The following is an 8,140-nucleotide window of genomic DNA, read 5'->3' as shown; positions in this document are numbered from 1 at the left end:
TAGGCAAAATCCATTTTTTCACCAAATATCTTTCAAGCCCCTCTTTGGGAACAGGTTATTAACTCCAACATAACTCGCAGGACAGCACAACACTTCCACTGCGATCAAATAAGCACCAGGAAGTCAAATATACACACACACATGCCTATCACACATGCTTCCCCTTTCCCTCCCACCCTTTCCCAAAAAAGAAAACATTCCTTCCTTTTACAACCTGCTGAATCATGGCACAGGCAGGCAGCCCTGAAGCCTGCTCCTGCCCGTGCTGCTTTGTCATCAAGGGGAACAGAACAGCATAAGTTTAAAAAAGGAAAAAAAAAGAAAAAGCTGCTAAAAGCGTATGCTATGCTGTGATTTTCGAGATGTTTGAACTTAGATAAAAGGAATACAAAATCAATACAAGAGAGATAACCCAGAAAGGAAAAAAAAAAAAAAAAAAAAAAAAAGTATAAAGGGAACAGAAGAAACATGCACAGAGATTTAACTGCTTTGGCAGCCAAGAAGGTGGTATTTTTAGACCAGACTATGGAGTGCCAGGGCAGGGGCGATGAAAGAGGAACGGCAGATACCACACAGCAAACATGAAATTGTTAAGGAAAACCATTTAGGTGTGTTCAGGCTTTCCTGCAGGAGATGTGCCTTGTTCTGCTGATAAACACTTGGGAGCGTACTGTTCTCTGATTTTGGCAGTAAATTTGGAAAGGCAGAAAACGGGCAGTGTGGTGAGGCTGGCAGAGCCTGAACATGCAGCACTCAAAGGTGAGAGGCAATCCTCAGTCTCTAAGTGAACCACAGCTTCGAATAATTGTATTTTTAGGAACTTTTCTTGCCCTGACTGTTATCAGACAGAGAAACCTCCCGCACTTTCAGATAATACTTTCCATTCCTAATTCCCTCTAACCTCAATCTCCGAAGAATTCCTCCTTCCTTAATTTCTGCAGGGCATTGCCACATCGCTAGCGCTCTCCTTGCATTTCAAACATTAGTAGTAGATCTTTTCAAACTCATTCTCTTCTGGAAAACTGGCAAGAAATTAGTGGAAAATCAAGCAGGTCAGAGTAGCAGGACATTAGTGACACCATACTGACAGATAGCAGGCAGTCAAGGCAGATGACCAGCGGGAGAACGCTGACTTTTGCTCTTTCAAACTTTGAACTGCAGGAGGGAAGGCAAGTTCAAATCTCTGTACGGGGCAATGTCCATGTGCCCTGGAATGCTTTTCATGGAAAACACATTTCTTTACAATGACATCTCTGAAGAGCAAGCCTGAGTAAAGGATGGGAAAAGATACACTTACATTGTCAAAATGGGGCAGTGGGGGTGTAAGTGTCTAAAGGAAATAATAAAGTCCTGCTGGTGTCAAAGCTAATAAATGTGAATGTAAGAAGTGTTATTTTCTACTTCACACTCATGAGACCCCCGTGCAGTGCTGGGGCCAGCTCGGGGGCCCCCAACAGCAGAAGGACACGGAGCTGCTCGAGCGGGGCCAGAGGAGGCCACGAAGATGCTGGGGGGGCTGGAGCAGCTCCCCTGGGAGGCCGGGCTGAGAGAGTTGGGGGGGTTCAGCCTGGAGAAGAGAAGGCTCTGGGGAGACCTTAGAGCGGCTGCCAGTGCTTAAAGGGGGGACAGGGAAGGTGGGGAGGGACTCTTGGTCAGAGGGGTAGGGATAGGATAAGGGGTGACAGTTTTAAACTGAAAGAGGGCAGATCTAGATTAGATATGAGGAAGAAATTATTTCCTGTGTGGGTGGTGAGGCGCTGGCTCAGGGTGCCCAGAGAAGCTGTGGCTGCCCCCTCCCTGCAAGGGTTCAAGGCCAGGTTGGACGGGGCTGGGAGCGACCTGGGCTGGTGGAAGGTGGCCCTGCCCATGGCAGGGGGGTGGGACTAGATAGTCTTTAAGGTCCCTTCCAACCCAAACCATTTAATGATTCTGTGGTTGTAATTTAATTGTAATAGGAAGAGGCAGATAAGTAGAAAAAGGAAAAAGCAACAGAGAACCAGAACCAGACCACTAGTAGATGGATGGGAGGAGACAGGGAGACACAGTACTGAGGTAGAAGATAACCCATCCACGTGATACCATTTGCACAAGCTAGGAAGTGCTCTTGGGAACAGGAACTTTACAGAAAACTTCTGGAACCCAGAAGCTCAGAGTTACCCAAGACAAGACAGTAGGTGCAAGTTTGATCTGGACATGAGCTATGGAAATCCTCATGGTTTCTGTGCATGTACCACAGCTTTCGTGGCTCCCTTTGGCATTGCACCAGTTTTCTGGGCACCATTTGGTTCCCACTGTGCCCCTTTCCACCAGTTCTTTCACAGACCTTCAAATGTCTCCAGAATTGTGTCCTCCCTGAGGGTCTCACACTTGAGGCATTTTATCTGAGCATGGCTGCAACGCATGCAACAAGAGTTGGACGTCAGATGCCTTCTGGTGTGTTGAGGCTTCTGCTGTTACTCCCTCTCTAGGGAAATGCAGATTACCCTTTGGATGCAAACACAGCATCCCCCAACCAGCTAAAGCCGCCAGCAGTAGCAACAGGCTGCCACCACCTTACTGGCCTGAGTGCATCAACAATGCTCAAAACTTTGTGCAGAGGACAAAGTGTTCATTCTGCACAGCTTGCGGAGAGCCAGGGCACAGAGAGGGGCTGTGAGTGTTATTAGCAATGAGGCCAAAAGAGAGAACGCAGCGCTGAAACAGAAAGTCTTTCCACTTTAGCTCACACGTTTCAGATCAGCTGGAGCCAACAGTGATTGGCAAGAGCTGCTCCCATCTCCGTGCTAACTACCTTACAACCAGTGTCCCCACAGCAACATGCAACCCCCCCTGGGAGTCAGGGCTGCCTTGCTTGTGGCCAGCTGGGGGGGGCTGTCTGGCTCAGGGCTTGTTTGTGTGTTTGTTTGTAAGCTGTTATTTTGCCAAGGAAGCTCTTGTTTGTTTTGAAGAATAAAACCCATTTTCAATTATCAGTGGTCAAGTTTGCAAATGTCTTAAGTTTTGACGGACTGATTGGGTGCAATTAATGGCAACTGAAATTCCATTAAAATGTAGAATATCACAGGGAGAAAGGAAAGAGGTAAATGAGTTTTTTATTTAGGGGGAGAGAGGGGCAGGACAACATCCAGACTGACTCTACGAAGGAAGGCGGACAGGAAATCTCTTCTCACATGCCAACATGTGATTGCTGCAGGGCATGGCGAGGTTCCATGGCCAGGATTCCCCAGCAGCCCCCCACCTGCACCCCGCTTACCCCTCGGCTTCAGGGGACACAAACTCTTCCAGCCCAGCACAAGAAGCCAGGCATCTGGGGCCAAACGCAACCCTGGGGTATCTGAACTGGCTGCAGCACAGCGCTTCCCCTTGGCAGCTGCCTGCCTTCCCCACCACCTCCTCTCCTTAAAAAAACATACAGAAATCGTGGTAGAGCAGCTGCATTCCTGACATGCCGTGTAAACAGCACAAGGCCACCTCACATCCCTGGCCCATCCTAATCCCAATTTGCTGAAGTCAATAAACAGGGAATTAGCAGCATTTAGCTCTGTGACCTCTCTGGACGCACCACTCTCCCTCTTGCAATCATCAGCTCCTGCATCTGAAGAGGCTGGATTGCAAGAGGCAAATATTTCAGTCATTTTGGCAGGTCTTTGTGTCTGACCAAAAAACCCTCATCACTCTCTTCTTTTAAGGAAGACAGAAACCCAGGTGCAGTTGATACTCTGCACGCTGGCTATTGAGTCTTATATTTTTACACTTCTGTACTGTTTTCACTTAAATCTCACATGTGGTTTCACACTGACCCTGCTTCTCTTTATATTACCAGCATGCCACCCTCAGTGGGGCTTCCTTGTTCGTGCTCACGTGGTTAGAGTTGGGCACCTGTCCTGGCTGAACGCAAATCAGCTAAAAGACACATGGTTTGATCTCAGCTGGATTAGCAGAAGCAGCACAACTGTAGATACGCTTGAATGACTTGTGTAATTGAATCTTTAACACCCAGTGTAATTGTTGATTATGGTAGGTTTGTGCTGAAATACTCCACTATCAGTCAGAATGGCTGAGGTGGGACCTACGTCCTATTCGGTTGCCCTTGCTATGGAGCAGCATCTTCTGGTGGATGGCCAGGTGGCAAACTGAGCTTGGCAACCTCTTAAATTGCCATCAAGAGCTCAGTCAGTCAGTATGTGCTGAAGGGACTTGCTTCTGAGAAACAACCCTTCCAGGGAAAAATTCTGCCTAGAAGCAGCTTCTTCCCCACCATGTGTGGGATGCGAGGAAGAGCACATGCCCAGAGGGAAGGTCACAGCACAGCTGCACTGTGGCCCTGGTGGCTGCAACCAGCCAACAAGGATTTCGTGTGCCCTTGCTGTATTCCCAATAACCACTCGGTCATATGTTGGAGCTGCAGGGCAGAGTGACTTTGCACATTTAGCTCCCCCTCCGAAAACAACAACAGTACTGGACAATCCCTGGTTAAGGGGGTGATCCGTGCTGGGGGTGATCCATGCCTCTGCTCACCCCAGGAGGGTTTCAGCAGGTGGAAGGGCAGGGTAGGTCTGTGTGTGCTGAGGATTTATGTCCATTTCTCAGTTAGAATGTAATTTTGTCATTAATCAGGTGAAAATTTAAATTGCTTAAGAGCCGTTTCCTGACACCAGCTTCTAACTAAGCTCACAAACTCACCAGAGTCCTTACAGAAGCTACAATCACCAGCAGCTCCAGTCCTTGCACCTCCGCTTGGCCTGGCCTGTGGTGCTCCCTCCTGCCTGCCTTGCCAGGACTGGTTTCAAATCCCTGAACCACAGTGGTGTCTGTGTTTCCTTCCCCTCCTTGGGGACTCCCCTGACCTAACCGTGCCTGGCGGGAAGGTGACCTGTGCAGCCACAGAGATGTTCTGCCCGACGAGCGGCCAGAAGATCTCCGGCACGTTCATCCCAGGCTGGGCTCCCTCCCTGTGCCGGCCGGACACCACTTGCTGTGCCGGGGGGGCTGCAACGCTCCCAGCTAAAGCACCGCTGGCACATTTGCTGCCCCATGGCTGCTTCTGCATCCCAGCTCCAGGAGACCATCCCCACCTTCCCATTCTGATGGTTTTATTTTCTTGTCTTGCATAGCTATTACTCAGAAAAAGGCGGATGCACATTTATTTTCCAAAGAAAATCATAATGAGACTGTCTTTGTAAACTGCAATCTGCTGGGCTTTCCGAAGACAGCAAAGGGGATTGAACAAGAGGCACTGCGGAGGGAACGGCTCCTTCTGCTGTTTCTCCCAGGGGAAGGTCCTGCTGAACATCCCCGGTTCACATCTGCAGCTCCCCACTGCCTTCTGGTGGCAAAAATGCATTAAAATCTCCCGCCCAGCCAGGGCTTCTCCCAAGCCGGTGCCAAACACTTGTGCCGGGCGTGTGGTTTGGGGCCCCACCTCGAAGCCTTTCTGGCATTGCCCAGCCCTCCCCTTCCTGCAGAGTCACCCTGAAATTCTCCCTCATTTCTGCAGAAAACGGCTCGTTTCTGTGCCAGAAAGGAAGGTGGGGAATAAGCAAAGCCTGTGTTTCTAAGGATCTGACTCTGCCTCCAGGCACGAGATGCATCCCCAACATTTCTCTGCCTCAACGGGGCTCTCAGCTCCTGGCAGCCCTTTGCTAACATCCCCCAAAAGTGGAGGCACCTCCGAGGCTCTCTCTTGCTCTGGCTGCCCTGTGTTAGCTGGTTGGGAATGGTGAACGGATTTCCATCCCCAGTTGCCGGGAGCAAAGCAGCCAGGAGTGAAGGGTTTATAGGATTTGCTGCTGCTTGTATTTGTGATAGTCATCTCCTAGGAAAGGATCAGCTGCTGGGTCTGGAGGTGGTCCCAGCCTGCCCGGCTTCTGAAGTCCAGCAGGAACAAAGGGTGTGCTAAGGACTTTGTCACCGCCGGAGCGACCGGCTGCCAAGCTGTGCTGTAACCAGGGACGGCAGCGAAGTCGGCACAGATGCGGCAGTGGGACAGGGAGGAGGAGGACCACAGCCAGCCCCTTCTTCCAGCCCATTGCGTGGAGTTGTGTGGAGTGAAGGCAACCTCGGGAGGTCTAACCTGGTGGTCTGCCAGGGTTTTCTGTGGGAATATGCTGCATCTCCTTGCATAGCTGTGGCTGACAAAACCAAGATAGCGTTATGGTGCTGTAGGCATTCACTCCCTCATTTGAATTGTTACGGATAAAAATTTCCTTTCATTCACTTGTTCTTGTCAGCCTGAACTCTTGCCTGAAAGCATCTGGTAATGGGCAAAAGTTGCGCACTATGGAGAGGTACTGGAGGTTTCTTTCATAAGAATATCTATGTTTATATTGTACCTGAGCCATCTGCTCCGAGGATCTCCCAGAAGTGTAGGGCGAACTTGAGACACAGCCTGTGGTGTCCATATTTTCTTTGTAGACATCTGAAAACCCTCTGGATGGGAAGCCGAGGCCAAGGCTGTCCACATCACTGGCAAGTGCCCAGGAGAGCTTTGCAGTCCTCCCTGGTGTCACTCTGAGGCCTCTGCTTTGGAGCTGCTTGTGCATGACTACAAGAATGTGGAGATGAGGGACCTGATGACTGTGTTTCTCCTTGTATTAACACCAAACATTTCTGCCCATTGTGACTCAGACCAAGGCAATAGTAGAGCCTGTCCTCTAGGCTTAAATACTGCATTTGGGTCTTGCTGCCACTGCTGTTTGAATAGAGGGGAATGAAAGGAAATAATGCTTAGTGTTATTTCAGAAATCAAAGAAACTTTTTTAAAGCAGATTTAGGCAAGAGCATGTCAACCAAAGAAGCTGTAAGTGAGAATCTGGAATCCACCATTTTTTTTTCTGCTTCGAAGTAAGGAGAGTGATTAGCGTGGCCCTAAGGGTGTGATGTTCTTGCTGTTCTGTACTGTTCTGAGCTTAGATTCACCCCAGTTTTCAGTGAAGCCAGCTGAAAAGCTGTAAATTGTTAAAAAACCCTAAACATGGCTGGTCTAATAATGTTTCCAGGGAAAATGGTGAGTCACAGATTGAAGAGCAGCGCTGTGGCTGTGTGCAAGTGCAACAAGCAGTGCAGTATTCCCTGTAGAGTTAGAAGGTGCAGAAGCTTTCTAATGTAGAAACCCCAGAGAGTGTGGATGTGGGGATTTATTTCAGAACTGGCTGGCTATTAAAAAATGAAACAGAAGCTGGAGAATGAGAGGCTTCCTTTGATATATGGACTGATAGGAAAATGCAGGTAGTCTAGTGTCAGTCACAGAAAATGTCTGCTTGGCACGAGAGTGAAAGGAATGGTTAAGGTTACACAAGTGAAATATGACAAGCTTTGCTCTCATTTTCAAGTCAAATAGCTTAGAGTTAGATCTTATCACTCAAGACTTGAATTAATCGTGGGGCAAGTATTACCACTGAAAGAAATAGATCAAATTATAAAGGCAAGCTGCTACCAAGCTCAATGGAAACTCAAAAGAATGAAGAGGAATTAAGAGATAGGTCTGATTAAGACTAATAAAAATGTCAGCTGTGCCTCAGGGAAGGTTGCTGTTCTCAAACACAAATTCCAGAGTCAAAAATATGGTGCTTTAGTATTCCATCAAGAAACCAGGCTAGGTGAGAGTTAGCTTTCAGAGTGTGCTAACCTCGCTGAGATGAAGAGGCTTGCAGCTGAGCTGCCCCCTCACTTGCCTTCATAGATACTGTGGATTATACCTATCTGGTGCATATCAGACAAGTTCACTATCTTGGTTTTGTATTTCCAGTTAATTTCTTCCATTTATTCTAAACATTTCCTCCATTAGACTCTCTATTCTGCAGGTGTCTATATGTGGAACTGGAATCAGTCACTGACTTAGCTTATAAAAGCACATCATTAAATTCCTTCATTATTTTGGGACATTTTAATCTAAGACTTCATCCTGTGAACAGGTACATTTTTAATCTGTCTGTCAACTCTGTGACAAGGGTCTTTCCTTTTGCTCCCACTGGACAACCCCTATCCAAGATACAAGTGGACTGAGCTGCAAGCTTTCTGTAATCCTAGATAGACTTTTGTTAGAGGTTGTTTTCTGATACTTTTTTACAAGGCAGAAAAAAGAATCAAAGAGATTCTCCTCCTATTATGAATATAAAGATGTAGATCTGAGGCAAACTCA

This window comes from Tyto alba, unplaced genomic scaffold (assembly GCF_018691265.1).
Source record: "Tyto alba isolate M040663 unplaced genomic scaffold, T.alba_DEE_v4.0 Super-Scaffold_17, whole genome shotgun sequence".
Lineage (NCBI taxonomy): Eukaryota > Metazoa > Chordata > Aves > Strigiformes > Tytonidae > Tyto > Tyto alba.
Note: the sequence above shows the minus strand (reverse complement) of the source record.